Source organism: Sus scrofa, chromosome 1, assembly GCF_054392235.1.
Source record: "Sus scrofa isolate SSC_HxYL_T2T_F1_AM1 chromosome 1, Sscrofa_HxYL_maternal_Yorkshire_Landrace_v2.0, whole genome shotgun sequence".
Lineage (NCBI taxonomy): Eukaryota > Metazoa > Chordata > Mammalia > Artiodactyla > Suidae > Sus > Sus scrofa.
The window spans coordinates 59062311-59079819 of NC_139383.1; the positions used below are offsets into that span (position 1 = coordinate 59062311).

Sequence of the window (17509 nt, forward strand, 5' to 3'; positions counted from 1 at the left end):
GTGAGCATTAAAATGATTATCCATGGAAAGGGCATAACAGTGCCTGGCACCTCGAAAGGGCTTAGCAAATATTAATTCTTGGTATTACTTATAATACCTATTTTCATGGCTTAAGAAGAACTGTGTACTTGTTAAGAATATTTCCTTTTATTTATTTTCCTCCTCAGAAACAATATAGGAAAGGTTAATCACACAGACCACCTGTTTTTGTTTTGGATTTTTTCTGTATTTATGGGTCCTTCTGGAATTGCTTCAAGTTCTTTGGGAGGCATGAGAATCTTGGTCCCAGGATCAGCTTTATGGGGGTCACTTAGTTCTTATACCAGCAACTGTCATGCCACTATCTAACCACTGTAAATTTTTTTTTTTAAATTAAAAATCTCTAGAGAAAGTGTTTTGCCTGTGAGTTACCCACACTAATTTCCCCAGCAGAGAACTGAACAGAGAGCTGAGCATAGAGAAGGGACTCACTCTCTTGAAGGTTTGTTTTTTTTTAGCGAATTCAATCCTAACCAGCATTGTGGTTTCCATTCCTTCCCTTCTTCCTGGGCTCTTTGAATTCCTCTGCTTATACTCAAGACACTTTCATTGTTTCATGTTTCTCTGGTTAAATGATTAATTTTGATTTTAATTCCTCATTCAGTGATCCCAATGGATTGACCTCCAAATCCTTTGCTATTTAAATGGTCAATGCTATATTTACTCTTAAACCAACCTACAGGGAGGAAAAAAGACAAGTTTGTGATTATTGGTCTTCTGATATGCACTAGAAATTAATTATCCTTTATGTTATAGAACTATGGGAAAATACATTTTGAGGAATCTGCTTCTATTTCTAGTTATTATTTATGAAACTAAATTGTATTACTAAGATATGAATTGATTCTGCCCTTACTTAATAGGTTTTTTTTTTTTTTTTTTTTGTCTAATTAGGGCCACACTCATGGCATATGGAAGTTCCCAGCTTAGGTTTTGAATTGGAGCTGCAGCTGCTGGCCTATACCACAGCCACAGCAATGCCAGATCTGAGCCACATCTGCAACCTACACCATAGCTCACAGAAACACTGGATCCTTAACCCACTGAGAGAGGCCAGGGATCAAACCTGCATCCTCATGGATATAAGTCAGATTCATTTCTGCTAAGCCCCAATGGGAACTCCCATTCTGCCCTTACTTAATAGTTAACATGTTAGCATTTTACTAGAGTCCAAAAGATGAAGATGCTGTGTGTATGTGTGTGTGTGTGAGAGAGAGAGAGGTGTGTGTGTGTGTGTGTTGGGAGTGAAGGTGGGGACTCCATGACTGACAACAGCAATATTTGCCATATACTTAATCAGGTCTCCTAATTTAGCAGCCCAAAGAGGCAACTTAACAGTATTAGTAACTAGGCAGGTGAGACTCTTTGCAATGTTATACTTAAACGGTCTCAACATACTTTGTCCAGGCTTAAGAAGTCCACTCATAGCTGTACATTTCAGAAATTCCATTATTGAGGAAAATACAATTTTTCTGCTTCTGTTTCATATATGCTCCTGCTATTAAACTAAATCTAAACTAAAAGAATATTAATAAAGTAGAACAACCTGAACTAAATCAAACCAACCCAAAGAAAACATTATTTCCACTAACACGGTTTCTATTCCATAAGGAATAGGAATATATAAATATAGATGGAGATCGTTCGAGGGAGTGAGACAGTTCTGGTGAAATGTTCTCCCTTCTCTTCTGTTAGACAATGAAATTTGCCAACAACAGGGTCTTTCTTGTATCCTTTATATAGAGAAAATACTTCATAGTCAAGGAAATGGGAGATAGGCAAAAGAGAATTCATATTCTGTAACGTGTCTTTTTCTCCTTTTGGCTCCTTCAGGTAAAGTCATTCCCATGAGATCTTCCCCCTTTATTTCCCACATGTCAATGGGTCTTCCTTCATTGTAGAGCCATGTGCTCTTTTGGCTCTTTTTCTAAGCTTGCTAATTTACTTCCACTGTCTGTTAGTATTTAATTATCCAACTACCTTACAACTAAAACTCATTCCAAGTGCCGAAGAATTGCTGCCTGGCACTAGCTTAGCTCTTGCCTTATGTATATATAACATATGATTAACCTCTGGACTTTCTTGATATGTATTTTTTATTTTTTATATCTGCAATACTAATTGGTGACAGTAGAAAAAAAATGTAGCTAAATTATTAGTGAATGATTTTTTTCAAAGGTTGGAAATAATTGGGAAATAAGTAAGAGATTTATGAAATTAACACTCAACAGTCTGGTAACCATTCAAGGAGAACCAACTGTTAATTGTTACACTAGTAAAACTTTAAATGTCTCATTATTACACAATGAAAGAATGAGCCCCGAGGTCACAATTATTTAAAATATTAGGAACTTTCAGTTATCTTGCTCTTTTCCTGACAATATGTACTTGAGCAATGGAAGTCTGGAGACACTCTGCCCTTGAACTGGTTTACATCCTCAGTCTCTCCAAGGTGTCACAGTGATAGCCATCATCCATCCAAAAGCCTGATGATATTCCCTCTGGAGCCCATCTGTGAACCATTGTATCAGATGGGAAGGTCACAACTGAGCAATGTGTTAAAATAGATTTGCATAAAACATTCCATCTTCTTCAGGGTGAGCTCGCAGCCCTTACTTGTTGTCATCTTATCTGTCCCGGTTTCAACATCACGTCTACAGAATCTCATTTGGTCACATCTGAGCAGATGGCACATCTTTAGATCTGCTGCTGCTCCACCCAGAGAGATGAGTGTTCCTCCCAAGGACTGTACTGTTCCTGCAGAGCATTGCTGAGGCCAAGAGTTTTCGGCCTCTCACACCATCCCCTAGGGGAAAAAAAAAGAAAGCAATCTTGGTATTCCAATTATCTCATATGAACAAGTCTGATCTTGGCATTTAGCAGATTAGGAGGGAAAGTAACAGCCAGACTGTGTTCCTCCCTAGGAGCTGACTTTCACTCCCAGGGTGAGGCCTTTCAATGGTTTTCTCCATATTAAGATTCTTTTCCTTAGACTAATTCTTGTTTCAAGAAAAGGATCTGCGGCTCTCCAAGCTGAAGACAAACTAAGTACTGTAAATTGTGGGCCTGAAATAAAAGCTCTGGTTTTCTTACTTGGTTGCGAAAAAGAGTTAGTTTTAAATATTTCTCTAAATGGTGTATAGACACTTCCACACCTTTTTTCATGTGGAAATTTTTGGGTGCAAAGTCAGTGGTTTTAGTAATTAGAGGAGGCCTTCTGGAAATGGGAAGAATGAAGGATAGTTAAGTGAAATGATATGAATTTGTTATAAATGAAATTTTAAAGATTTCAGAGTCAAATCATTCCTCTTGGTCTTTAACATAAACATTTCACAATTAGATACTTTTCTTTAAGGACTGACATGCTTTTCTTTTTGGCCATACTTGTGGCATGCAGAAGTTCCCAGATCAGGAATTGAACCCACACCACAGCAGTGAAAACACAGGGTCCTTAACCCACTGTGCCACCAGGAAACTCCCTGTATTGACATTTTAAAAGAGGTAATCGACATTTTAAAAGAATTTTAAATTAAAAGACATTTGTTGCATTTCTAGAGGAATTATTGCAAACTTATGCCCAAACAAAAATTACTAAGAACCTTTTCTTTGTATGGAAATTTTTTTCTACAATAGACTTCTTATGCTAAAGTATTTATTGTGATAAATATTTATTTCAGTGGTGATGGCAGGGATTTAAAACAACAGAATTTCACGCTGATAAGACTTTTTCAGTGAACTTATGATAATGGTCTTTTAACTTTAAGAGACCAGAGGGATAAGACACCAAGAAACTTGTAACAAAGATATTTTCTCCTTTGAAATCTACTATTGTAATTTATAAACTCTAACCACTTTATTACAAATCAACTTATTTTCTTTCCTCTAATCTTGAAGATATCATTTATGTATATTTTTGCCTTTTTCCCATAACCACAAAGGCATGTTTGAGATGTATTAATTTGGTTTATTCTATTTTTTCAGACATGTGCTAACATCCTTTTTTCTCCTCTGTAGCACTTTCTAAACATTACTAATCAGGTTAATGTATTTTTAAATAAGCATATTCAAATATCAATTTTTCAGTTTTCTTCTTAAAACTTATTACAATTTTTAAATTGAAGTATAGTTGATAAATGATATGCTAGTTTCAAGTGCACTACCTAGTGATTTGACATTTGTATAAATCATGAAATGATCATCATGAGCTTAGTAACCATCCGTCCCTATACAACACTATTATAAAATAATTGACATACTCCTTTGCTGTTTATTACATCCCTGTGACTTATTTATTTTATAACTGGAGGTTTGTACCTCTTAATCCCCTTCTCCTTTTTGAACCTCCACTCCCTCCCCTTTGTCAAACGCCGATTTGTTCTCTGTATCTATGACACAGTTTTAATTTTGTTTGTTTGTTTGTTTTGCTTTTCTGGACTCCACATGTAAATTAAATCATACAGTATTTATCTTTCTCTGTCTTATTTCACTAAACATAATACTTTCTAGATCCATCCATGTTGTTGCAAGTGGCAAAATTTCATTCTTTTTTATGTTTGAGTAATATTCCATAGTATATATGTACCACCTCTTCTTCATCCATTCCTCTATTGATGGACACTTAGATTGTCTCCATATCCTGTCTGTTGTAAATAATGCTGCAATGATTATAAGGGTGAATATATACTTTTGAATTAGTGTTTTCAGTATCTTCAGATAAATACCTAGGAGTGGAATTGCTAGATCATATGGTAGTTCTATTTTTAATTTTTTTGTGGAATCTCCATACTCTTTTCCATATAGGCTGCACCAATTAACATTCCTACCAACAGTTCATGAGGGTTCCCTTTTCTCCACATCCCCACAAATATTTATTATTTGTTGTCTTTTTTCTTTTCTTTTCAGGCATGCCTGTGGCATGTGGAAGTTCCCAGGCCAAGGACCAAATCTGAGCCACAGCTGTGACCTACACCATAGCTGTGGCAATGCTGGATCCTTAACCCACTGTGCTGGGGGTAAGCATCTTTATAAACATTACCTTGAACTCTTTATTGAGGAGATTGCTTATCTCCACTTCATTTAGTTGTTCAGTTCTTTTTCTGAGGTTATGTCTTATTCCTTTATTTGAAATATATTCCTTTGTCTCCTCATTGTGCCCAGTTCTCTGTTTAAGTCAGTTATGATTCTTGATGTTGGAGAAGTGGCCTTATGAAGATTTCCTATAGAGCATAGCAGCTTGTTGCCTTCTGGTCACCTGAGCTATATGCTCTAGGGCTGCTCCCTATATGTCCTGTATGTGCCCTTCTTTTGTGTCAAGGCCAAATATTGTGGGCATGCTGATAGGTGGGCCTGGGCCCTGGTCTTGTTGGCTGCAAGGCTGTGCTCCATGTGGTGGCTGCAGGTCTACTGGAAGGTAAGGTGGCTTCCTGTGTAGTAGGCTGCATGGCCTGGGAGGATGCGAGGCTGCCAGACTCCTGGAGGATGAAGTTGGGTCCCTACATGGCTGTCTGTGCCATATGGTGGACCTCAGGGTGGGTGTTAGCCCATTGGAAGATGCTGTGTGGCTTAGGGGAATGAGGGGCTGGTACAGTCCAGCCAGCAGATGGATTGCAGTCCTCAGCACTAGTAGGTTAGGGAGAGGACTCCAAAATGGTGCTTGCCAGAACCAGTGTTATCCTGGTACAATGAGCTCCCTTGAATGACTTCCACCAGCATCTGTCCACAGGACAAGTCCCCATGGCCTCCTGCCTTTCCAGGAGGCTCTCCAAAATCAGCACATGGATCCAACCCAGGGTCTTTATACAAACTACCACCTCTGTACCGGGACTGGGAGTGTCTGACATGTTGTGTGTATGCTTTAAGAACAGCATCTCTGTTTCCTGGAGCCCTCTTGCTCTGCTGAGCATAAGATTCACTGGTTTCCAAGGTCACATGTTCTGAGAACTCATTTTCCTGGTGAAGGACCCCCAGGCTGGGGAGTCTGATGTGGGACTTGGGCCCTCTGCCTCTTGAGGAGGACCTCTACCACTGTGGTATTTGCTCCTGTTGGTGGTTTGCTGATCTAGGTTGGGTGAATCCTGACCACGTCGTATCTCGTATCTCTGCCCTTCCTGCCAATCTTGCTGAAGTTACTTCTTTTTTTTTTTTTTTTTTTTTGTGCACCCAGGCATATGGAGGTCCCCAGGCTAGTGGTCAAATTGGAGCTGTAGCTGCTGGCCACAGCCACAGCCAAGTGAGATCCAAGCTGTGTCTCGTGACCTTACCACCGCTTGGGGCAATGCCGCTCCTTAACCCACTCAGCGAGGCCAAGGATCGAACCTGCATCCTCATGGATGCTGGTCAGATTTGTTTCTGCTGAGCCACAACAGGAACTATAAGGTTCCTTCTTTCTGTCTTTAGTTGTGGAAATTGTTTTCTGCTAATCTTCAGGCTGTTTTCACAGACAGTTGTCCCATAAGTAGCAGTAATTTTGGTGTATCTGTGAGAAGAGGTGAGTTCCGGGTCTTTCTACTCCACCGTCTTGATCACCTCTCTGTCTTTTCATTCTCTTTAGCCATATTCTGTCTTGTCATTTTCTTTAACCAAATTAATATTACTTGGTAGCCCTTCTACAGATGGTTTTAAAACCTTCTCCAGGATGCTTTCAAATTCATCATCTTGGTAATTATTGCTCATATTTTATGCTTGGGCTTTTGTGAACTAGTCTCCTACTGAATATTTTTCTTAATCTTGAAGTCATTGAATATTATTTTCTGTATCCCAAGGCCATTGAGGATTTCTTTCTTCAAGATTCTCTTTGCATAATGCAATATCTTATTGAGATGTCAGCAATTTTTCTTCTTCATTAATAGCAGCCACCCTTTAAATGGTGATTCAGAGTGGAGAGGCATTTGTCCCTGGGATATAGTGTGGGGAAGACGGTGTGTATGTGCTTGTGTTTGTGAGTGTATGTATGTGTGCATGTCTAGATGGAGTGAGTTATGTAGTTTGAAAAAGCATATTCTGTACAACTGTTCTATTTCCTTCATAATATAAATTGTAAAAAAAATGTTAAATAAAATCTTAGCAGACAGGGATATTTGAAAGCTGTGAAGAAAGCACTGGAAAGGATAGGGCTATAAAGGAATAAGCAACTTGCTTTGGGGCAGAAGTTGGTTATTAGCTGAAATGGAAGTAATGGCTTATATGAGCTGCATTTTGTTATTTTACAGCATTAAGTTGTTATCTTTACAACTGCCGTAAATAGGATGTATTTATAAATACGTATCTGTAGGCATATCACTGGGGAAACAGAAATATGGTACAAATGAGTGAGACTGTCATATCTATTCTGTGACCATGGGAACAATTAATTCCCAGTATGCAGATTTTTTATTTCTCTTGGCTGATCATATTCCCGGGTCCTCTCAAACTAACTACTGTGTATTCAGAAATTGTAATTCAGAGTTACCAAGAAGAACACAGCAGGAGGGTAAATCTTCTTTAAGAAGTCAGAAAAAAAAAAATCATTTGATCACTCAAAAATTAAAAGTAAATCATTTTTAAATTTATATACTTATACCACTTTTCCAAAATATTAAAGAGAAGAATCTGCAACCAAATTTTACTGGCTCTCTTTTAACCTCACTTTTATCCCTGAGAAATGATAAGAGTTGAAACTTAAATGTTTACTAGTAAGAAGCTACAGTTAAAAAAATACCTTTTTGAGAGAAAAAATTTGAAGGGATTTAAAAAGTTGCAATTTGTAAATTATCTTGATTTTTTTATCACCATCGTACTATACCACCATTATATGTGTAAGAAATTCACCACTGAGTGAGCTAAAATGAAAAAATATGTTCTGTTAAATTTATAGTTAAAGACCAAATTTTAGACAGATGATCATATCATAAATATTATCTTAGTATTTATTTCTGGATATATACATGTAATTTAAATCTGAAAGATTATTTTACAGACATTATTATACAGAAATATACATTTATGCAGAAGTATATACAACACAGCACATAAATATACTGAATGTATATATTTAGATAGTTTTAGATGCAATATATGTAAATATATTCTTGATGCCCCGGTTCGATTGGGCATTTTTCCAGAAATGTGTGTATATCTAAATTATCTTGTATGTTCACTTGATTGTCCCATTAGAAATTTACCCTGATATACTTTTAAAATGCAGTTCTTCAAAATCATTGTAAAAAAGAATATAGCAGGAACACATCTTTTGGATTAAGTTAAATTATTTGCTATTCTATCCTTCAGGGAAATGTTTTCTTAAAGAATATAATGACTAATAAGTGAGGAAATGGTGATCATTTGGTTCTACCAACTTTATTAGTTATTCAATTGGAAATAATAAAAGGAATAACTCTCTTAAAAATTAGATCGACAGACCTCTATAATACACACTTCCTACTTTTCCACCACAGAGACTGACCAGTTATATAATGTTAAATATTACCCAAAAAAAGGAAATATTTCTAGTGTGATCTTGAATGAAAAAGAAGCAAGAAGAGAAACGGAGAGCCTGTCTTTTAGATTTAGAAAAAGAAAAGTCTCCCCTGTGACCTTCCAAGAACATTTCTTTTGCTCTAAATATTTTGATAAATAAAAATAAAAGCAGTTTTTACTTACTCATGAAATAAATCAGGTTTCTCCCTCCAGAAGTGAATCCCTGAACTGGCACATGATTTAACTCCTGTGGAGGGACTGTGTTTTAGAACCCTCCAGTATTTCTGCCCCCTAAGGACACTCAGGCTGCAGCTTTGTTTGAGAAATGCAGCCAGCTTGTGAGCTTAAGCCTCCAGCTTGCTCTCAGACCTGAGGCTGCCTCACAACTACAACTGTGAACTGGACGCTTGCTCTAGAAATGTGGGCTTTCTAGAAAATCATGGCTTTCAGGCTTTCCATTCAAGGAGAAGGGGTTGTAGGCTAAAAACCAGCCAGGAATTCTAGAACCTGTCTCTTCCAGGGATTTTATCTCAGTGAACACGTCTTTTCAAATTAAATCAGCTAACAAGTTATTAATTTTTTTAATAAAAATTGAGTTGCAAAGGAATGCTTTGCCCTGCCTCAGCCCCTTTCTATATGGCCAAACTCCACCCTTAGCTCCTGTTGAAAGAGAATTAGTTAAACAATAATGTTTTGTATCACATGGCCTTGTCCTCTCAGCAGAGCTTATGTATGGTCATTTTACTCAAGCCCAGCCAATTCTTAGTCTGGCAAGCCACCTCTGATGACACCTGATATCTGGCCAGCCACCCTGATGATACCTGGCATAACTGTCTACACAGACACACATGTACAACGAACTATATTAGTTGTAAGAACGTCTCTTCTGAAATTTAAACTAGGGAACACCAGGGCAAGGAGCTCATTAGCAAGGGAATGGAGGCTAAACTGTTCTATATAGCAATAGACAGGTGAAAAAAATCTAAGTGTATTGGTTTCCTATTATTGTTGAAAACAAATTATAACAAACATGGTGGCTTAATACAACACAAATTTATCCTCACAGTTGGGAAGTCAGAAGTCCAAAATGAGTTTCACTGAGCCCAAACCAAGATGTCTGCAGAAACATGCTCCCTCTGGAGGCTCTATTGGAGAATCCATTTCCTTGCCTTTTCCAGGTTCTAGAGCTGCATACCTGGATTCCTTGATTCATTGCCCCTTCCCCAGTCTTTGAGGCCAGGACTGTAATATCTTTAAATCTCTCCCTGCTTCCAGGCAATCAAGTCAAGACAATCTCCTGTCTCTCTGATCACCTATCACCCACTTATAAAGATCCTTATGATTATATTTGGCCCACCTGGATAATCCAGGGTAATCTCCCCATCTAAAAATCCTTGGCCTAATCACATCTGCAAGTCTCTTTTGCCAAGTAAAGTAACTTTCATGGTTTCCATGGATTAGGACTTGGGCATCTCGTGGGGCCATTATGTAGCCTATTACTCTAGGTCATGTGTATAGCTAAGTCTTAAGGGAGCCAAAATTATGAAAAAGCAAAACACATAAGATATAAGACACATGTGGAGTATATAGAAGAAAGAGAGAAGCCATGGTGAGGGGAAGGCAGAGCTGGCATAGAGTGAAGGTTCTTGTTCTCCAGTGGCTACATCCCTCCAGCCAGAGAAATGCACGCCAATTCTTAAACTTTCAGAGACTGGAGAAAGGCTTTATCTATTTGCAAATATCCTGAAAATAAACTGCTGCTGCTGGAGGTGACTTAAGATTGTTTCTGATGCTTGCAATCAAAAAGGCCTGACCAGAGATGAGGCATATTTGTGATACTTTCCCTTAAATTTGGGTGGCAGAGGAAGAGGGAGATCAAGATGCTAGAGTGGGAGGACCCCAAACTCATCTCTCCTCATGAACACATTAAAAATACATCTACATGTGGAGCAACTCTAGCTGAAAACCACCTGGTAACTTGCAGACTCTTTCAGAACCAAGGATGTAAAGAAAGATCCACATGGAGTTGGGCCGGAAGGGAGGAGAAGCAGTCGGATTGGGACCCTTGCCCCTGGCCAGGGACACAGAAAAGGAGGGGGATATCACAGGCTCAGATATCCTCCCTGGAGAGTGGGGGATTTGAATTAAACGTTAGTTAGCCCAGCCCTGGGGTCTGACACTAGGAAGATGAGCCTCCTTAGCTCGTTTGAAAACCAGGGACCTCCTGGAGGGATCTAAGAAACCAAGACTCCGCTTATGAAGAGTGCATGGACATGCTTGTGCACTCCCAGGAACAGCACAAAGGAATTAGATTGAAAATTATCTGAGTCTCCAGTCAGTTTCCATGACTGCCCCAAAGTATGCTCCAGCTCACCCCAGATGTCTTCTCCAGCCGTTCTTGCTCTGGCACTGCTCTCCACTAGGACAAAGGCTGCCAAAGACAAGAAAGTACACATACTTAGACAAAATGGACCAAGTTTGGACCTGATCCTGTCTCTGAACAGGGCAAAAGCAGCCACTACTATCACATACGCAGAGGTTGCAGATTGAAAACTGCGTGGGCCACTGATAGGCTTCCCGGGACTGACCTAGCACCTACCTCAGCTTGAACCATGTGCCCACTTCAAAGCCTTTCTTGCTTTTGCACCGTTCTCCACTAGGGCTATTGCCAAGGAGAGTACATACATTTAAGGAGAATAGAGTTGGCTTGGACCTGAATCTCAGGGTGTCTGCTCCAGCATCTTGGGCCCTGCTCTCATCTCCTATAAAGAGATGACTGCCATTTACCACAGGAGAAATCCTGGCTCATACCTGTCTCTGGATTGAGCCTCTCCATCTCCAGCCCTGCCTCCCATCAAGGTGATAGCTGCCGGCAACTTCCCAAGGGAAGATGTGACCCACAATCATTTCAGATCCAGCCACTGGGCACATGCAGATGGTATAGGGACACTTCCACACAATTACATCCCTTCAAGACCAGGATAAATAACTTTCACCTAGTTTCATAGAGACAGAGAAAGCTACACAAAAGGAGGAGACAGTGAAGTATGTTTCAAATAAAAGAACAAGAATCCTCCATCCCCTCAAAAAAGCCTAATGAAACAGTGATAAATAATTTACTGGATAAATAGTTCTGCTAACTGAACTTTGGAAAGAGTAGATGAACATAGTGAGAATTCTAGCAAGGAACTTGAAAATATTAAGAAAAAGTCAGAGCTGAAGAATGCAATATCTGAAATTAAAAACAAACAAACAAACAAAAAAAACACCTGGAAAGAATAAACAGAAGACCAGGTGACACAGGAGAATATAAAAAAAAACAAATATTAACAGTCATAAAGGAAGAAATTGACAATAATGATAGTAGGGGATTTTAACACTACACTTACATCAATGGACAGGTCATCCAGAGAGAAAATCAATAAGGAACAGTGGACTTAAAAGACACATTAGACCAGTTGGACTTAATAGGTATTTATAGGATATTTCATCCAGACACAGCAGAATGTGCATTCTTTTCAAGTGCATGAGGAACTTTCTCCAGGATAGGATCCAAATAAACAAAATATGAGATGAAAAAGGAGAAAATACAACTTATATTGTAGAGGTACAAAAAAATCACAAGTGAATACTATGAACAGTTACATGCCAACAAATTGGACAACCTAGAAGAAATGGATAAATTTCTAGAAACATATAATCTTCTAAAACTGAATCAGGAAGAAATATGCAATCTGAATTGACAAATACCTTGTAGTGTAATTTAATCAGTAATTTAAAAAAAAAAAAACCTCCCAGCAAACAAAATTCCGGGACTGGATATGGCTTCACAGGGGAATTCTACCAAACATATAAAGAGCTAATATCTATCTTTCTCAAACGATTTCGAAAAATTGAAGAGGTGGGAACACTCTCAAATTCATTCTATGAGGACACCAAACCCCTGATATCAAAACCAGACACTAGAAAAATTACCAGCCAATATTGCTGATGAATATAGATGCAAAAATCTTTAACAAAAAATTATCAAACCAAATTCAATAATATATAAACAAGATCATATAACATAATCAAGAGGGATTTATTCCCAGGAGCAAGGATTATTCCATTTCTACAAACCAATCAATGTGATACACCACATTAACAACGTGAAGGATGAAAATCACATGATCATCACAATAGATGCATAAAAAGCATCTGACAAAATTCAACATCCATTCATGATAATAACTATCCTCAAAGTTGGTATAGAGAAAATGTATCTCAATATAATAAAGGCCAGTTATAAAACACCCACGACTAACATTTTCAGTGGTAAGAACGGAAAGCTTTAGTCTAAAATCAAGAACGTGACAAGGATGTAAGCTCTGGCCACTTCTATTTAATACAGTATTGTAAGTCCTAGCTACAAAAATCAGACAATAAATGTTAATAAAAAAATGCAAATTTCAAGAGGCAAAGTAAAACTCACAGTTTGCAGATGACCTAAATACTGTACAGAAAACCTTATGGTCTCAGCCAAAAAACTAGAACCAATAAATGAATTCAGTAAAGTTGCAGGATACAAGGTTAATATACAAGACTAATATATTAATTTCTTTTCTATACACTAATAATAAACTATCAGAAAGAGAAAGCAAGAAAACAGTATCATTTAAAATCACATAAAAAAGAGCAAAATACCTAGAAAGGAACCTTTCCAAGGAGGTGAAAGACCTATACTTGGAAAGCCAGAAAATATTAATGAAGGAAATTGAAGGTGATAGAAATGAAAATGTATCCCTTGATCATGGATAGGAAGAATTATTATTGTAAAATGTCTATAATACCCCAAACAACCTATAAATTTAATGTAATCCCTATCAAAATATCCATGGCATTTTTCACAGAACTAGAAAAAATAATTCTAAATAATTCTAAAATGTATATGGAACCACAAAATATCCTGGATAGCCAAAGCAAACTTGAAAATAAAGAACAAAGATGGAAATATTGTACTCCCTGACTTCAAGATATTCTACAAAGCAAGAGTAATTAAAACAGTGTAATACTGGCACAAAGACAATCACATATATCAGTGAAACAGAATAGAGAGCCCAGAAATAAACCCACACACTTATGGTCAATGAATTTATGACAAAGAAGGCAAAAATGTACAATGGAGAGACAGACAGTCTCTTTAATAAGTGGTGCTAGGGAAACTGGACAACTACATTTAAAAGAATGAAATTAGAACATTTTCTCACACAGTATATAAAAATAAAATCAAAATGGATAAAGATGTAAATGTAAGACCAGAAACCATACAAGAAATCATGAACTATTGGTGGGTATGTAAATTGGTGCAGCCACTATGGAAAACAGTATGGAGGTTCTTCAAAAAAATAAAGATAGAGCTACCATATGATCCAGCAATTCCACTACCGGGTATATATCCAAAGAAAATGATAACACTAATTAAAAAAAAATAGGCACCGAAATGTTAATAATACCACTATTTACAATAGCCAAGATATGGATGGAATCTATCAGCGGAAGAATAGGTAAAGAAGCTCTGGGGTGTGTGTGCGCACGCGCCCATGTGTACGCACATGTGTGTGTGGTGGAATATTACCATAAAAAATAATGAACTTTACCATTTGCAACAATATGGCATTATGCTTAATGAAATAAGACAAAGCAAAGCAAATACTGTATGTTATCACTTATAAGTAGAATCTAAAAATAAACTCACAGATATAGAAACAAGCTAGCATTTACCAGTGGGGAAAGGCATGGCTAGAATAGCAAGATGGGGTAGAGGATTAAAAGGTAAAAACTACTATGTATAAAAGAAATAAGTTTCTAGGATATATTGTAAAGTAAGGGAATATAGCCAATATTTTATAAAAAAAATTAATTTCAGTATATTGCATAAAAATTTAAATTGCTATGTTGTACGTCTGAAACTAATATTATATTGTAAATCAATATACATCAATAAAAAAAGAGGGTGGCAGAGAAGGGAATGTTTGCTAATTGTCTAGGGATATTATTGAATAAGTACTTTACAAGTTTTTTAAGAAAATTGTTGATTTTTTCCTTTTGAATTTTATTCTATTTTTTAATTTTAATTTTTTATTTTTTTAAATTAATTTATTTTTAATTGTTATTTCCCCAATACAAATTTTTTCTTCTGTACAGCTTGGTGACCCAGTTACACATGCATGTATACATTCTATTGTCTTACATTATCATGCTCCATCGTAAGTGACTAGACATAGCTCCCAGTGTTACACAGCAGGATCTCATCGCTAATCCATTCCAAAGGCAATAGTTTGCATCCTTTAAACCCCAAGCTCCCAATCCACCTCACTCCCTTCCCCTTCCCCTTGGCAATCACAAGTCTATTCTCCAAGTCTATGATTTTCTTTTCTGTGGAAAGATTCATTTGTGCCATATTAGATTCCAGATATGAGTAATATTGTATGGTATTTGTCTTTCTAATTATGACTTACTTCACTCAGTATGAGAGTCTAGTTCCATCCATGTTGCTGCAAATGACATTACGTTGTTCTTTTTTTATGGCTGAGTAGTATTCCATTGTGTATATATACCCCATCTTCCTAATCAATCATCTATCATTGGACATTTGGGTTATTTCCATGTCTTGGCTATTGTGACTAGTGCTGCAATGAACATGCGGGTGCATGTGTCTTTTTTAAGTTGAGTTTTGTCTGGATATATGCCCAGGAGTGGGATTGTGGGGTCATATGGTAGTTCTATGTATAGTTTCTAAGATACCACCATACTGTTCTCCATAGTGGTTGTACCAGCTTACATTCCCACCAACAATGCAGGAGGGTTCCCTTTTCCCCATACCCCCTCCAGCATTTGTTATTTGTGGACTTATTAATGATGGCCATTCTGACTGGTGTGAGGTGGTATCTCATGATAGTTTTGATTTGCATTTCTCTAATAATAAGAGATTTTGAGCCTTTTTTCATGTGCTTCTTGGCCATCTGTACATCTTCCTTGGAAAAATGTCTATTCAAGTTTTTTGCCCATTTTTCAATTGGGTTGTTGGCTTTTTTGCTGTTGAGTTGTATAAATTGCTTGTATATTTTAGAGATTAAGCCCTTGTCAGTTGCATCATTTGAAACTATTTTCTCCCATTCTGTAAGTTGTCTTTTTTTTTTTTATGGTTTCCTTTGCTGTTCCAAAGCTTGTCAGTTTGATTAGGTTTCCTTTGTTTATTTTTGCTTTTATTTCTGTTGCTTTGGGAGACTGACCTGAGAAAATATTCATAAGGTTGATGTCAGAGAATGTTTTGCCTATGTTCTGTTCCAGGAGTTTGATGGTGTCTTGTCTTATGTTTAAGTCTTTAAGCCATTATAAGTTTATTTTTGTGCATGGTGTGAGGGTGTGTTCTACTTTCATGGATTTACATGCAGCTGTCCAGGTTTCCCAACAATATTTGCTGAAAAGACTGTCTTTTTCCCATTTTATGTTCTCGCCTCCTTTGTCAGAGATTAATTGACCATAGGTGTCTGGGTTCACAAGGATGGTTCAACATACACAAATCAATCAACATCATACACCACATTAACAAAAGAAAAGTCAAAAACCACATGATCATCTCAATAGATACAGAAGAAACATTTGACAAGGTACAGCACAAGTTCATGATCAAAACTCTTACCAAAATGGGTATAGAGGGACTATGCCTTAACATAACAAAAGCCACTTACGACAAACCCACAGCAAATATAATACTCAATGGAGAAAAGCTGAAAGACTTCCCACCAAAATCTGGAACAAGACAAGGATGCCCATGCTCACCACTGTTATTCAACATAGTACTGGAAGTCCTAGCCACAGCAATCAGACAAACAAAAGAAATAAAGGCAGCCAAATAAGAAAAGAGGTAAAACTGTCACTATATGCAGATGACATGATACTATACATGGAAAACCCTAAGGACTCAACCCAAAAACTGCTTGAAGTGATCAACAAATTCAGCAAAGTAGCAGGATATAACATTAACATTCAGAAATTGGTTGCATTCAACTAACAATGAAATGTCAGAAAACGAATACAGAAATACAATACCTTTTAAAACTGCACCCCAGGTATTTTAAAATCAAATACCTGGGAATACACCTGACCTAGGAAGTAAAGGACTTATATGCCAAGAACAATAAAACATTAATCAAAGAATTTAAAGAAGATGTAAAGAAATGGAAAGATATTCCATGCTCCTGGGTTGGAAAAATTAATATTGTAAAAATGACCATACTACCAAAAGCAATATGCACATTCAAAGCAATCCCTATCAAATTACCCATGACATTTTTCACATATCTAGAACAAACAATACAAAAATTTATATGGAACCACAAAAGACCCAGAATTGCCAAAGCAATTCTGAGAAACAAGAACCAAGCAGGAGGCATAACTCTCCTAGACTTCAGGCAATATTACAAAGCCACAGTCATCAAGACAATGTGGTACTGGTACCAAAACAGACATACAGACCAATGGAACAGAATAGAGAACCCAGAAATGAATCCTTTTGAATTTTAAATGAAAATAACTACAATTTAATGAGAAGAGCCTTGGCTATGGCAGTGTAATCTTGTCATCACCTAGATTTTGGCCCTTAGTAGCTGTGAGACTTGGGAAAAGTTAGCTGGTTCAAATCTGTCTCTTATTTTTCTGATAGGTAAATGGGTAATGATACCTGTCTTACTAAGTGATTGGTGAAAGAGATCTTTATCATGACTGATATAGAAGTCTGATTGATGAATTTCTCTCATCTCAGAGTACGGAAATATCTCCCAGAATGTTAAATACATTTTTCATAACAAGTAAGAGGTCCTGTTAGGATAGTGCGTTTCTACAAAAGGAGTAAGGTTTGTTGTCAGACCAACTTAGAAATCAGAATAGGAGAGGAGGTGAGAAAAAACAAAAATGGCAAAGTTCAAAATTGATTTATGCTGTGTGATCATTTACTAGAAATTGTAGATGGGATAGG

General features: G+C 37.2%; 1 protein-coding gene and 2 long non-coding RNA genes across 3 annotated transcripts in view; 2 read left to right on the top strand and 1 right to left on the bottom strand.

Moving 5' to 3' along the window:
* Positions 1 to 17509, top strand: part of LOC146406111 (uncharacterized) — a 284015-nt gene that overhangs the window by 235854 nt on the left and 30652 nt on the right. The gene's annotated exons all lie outside the window — the stretch shown is intronic.
* LOC106508895 (uncharacterized) overlaps positions 1 to 17509 on the top strand; it is a 97016-nt gene that overhangs the window by 45073 nt on the left and 34434 nt on the right. The gene's annotated exons all lie outside the window — the stretch shown is intronic.
* Positions 483 to 8894, bottom strand: LOC146406112 (uncharacterized). The gene is made up of 2 exons (XR_014805997.1): positions 8677 to 8894; positions 483 to 2845 (listed from the first exon to the last, which is right to left on the bottom strand). It is a non-coding gene; the product is annotated as an uncharacterized LOC146406112 (long non-coding RNA).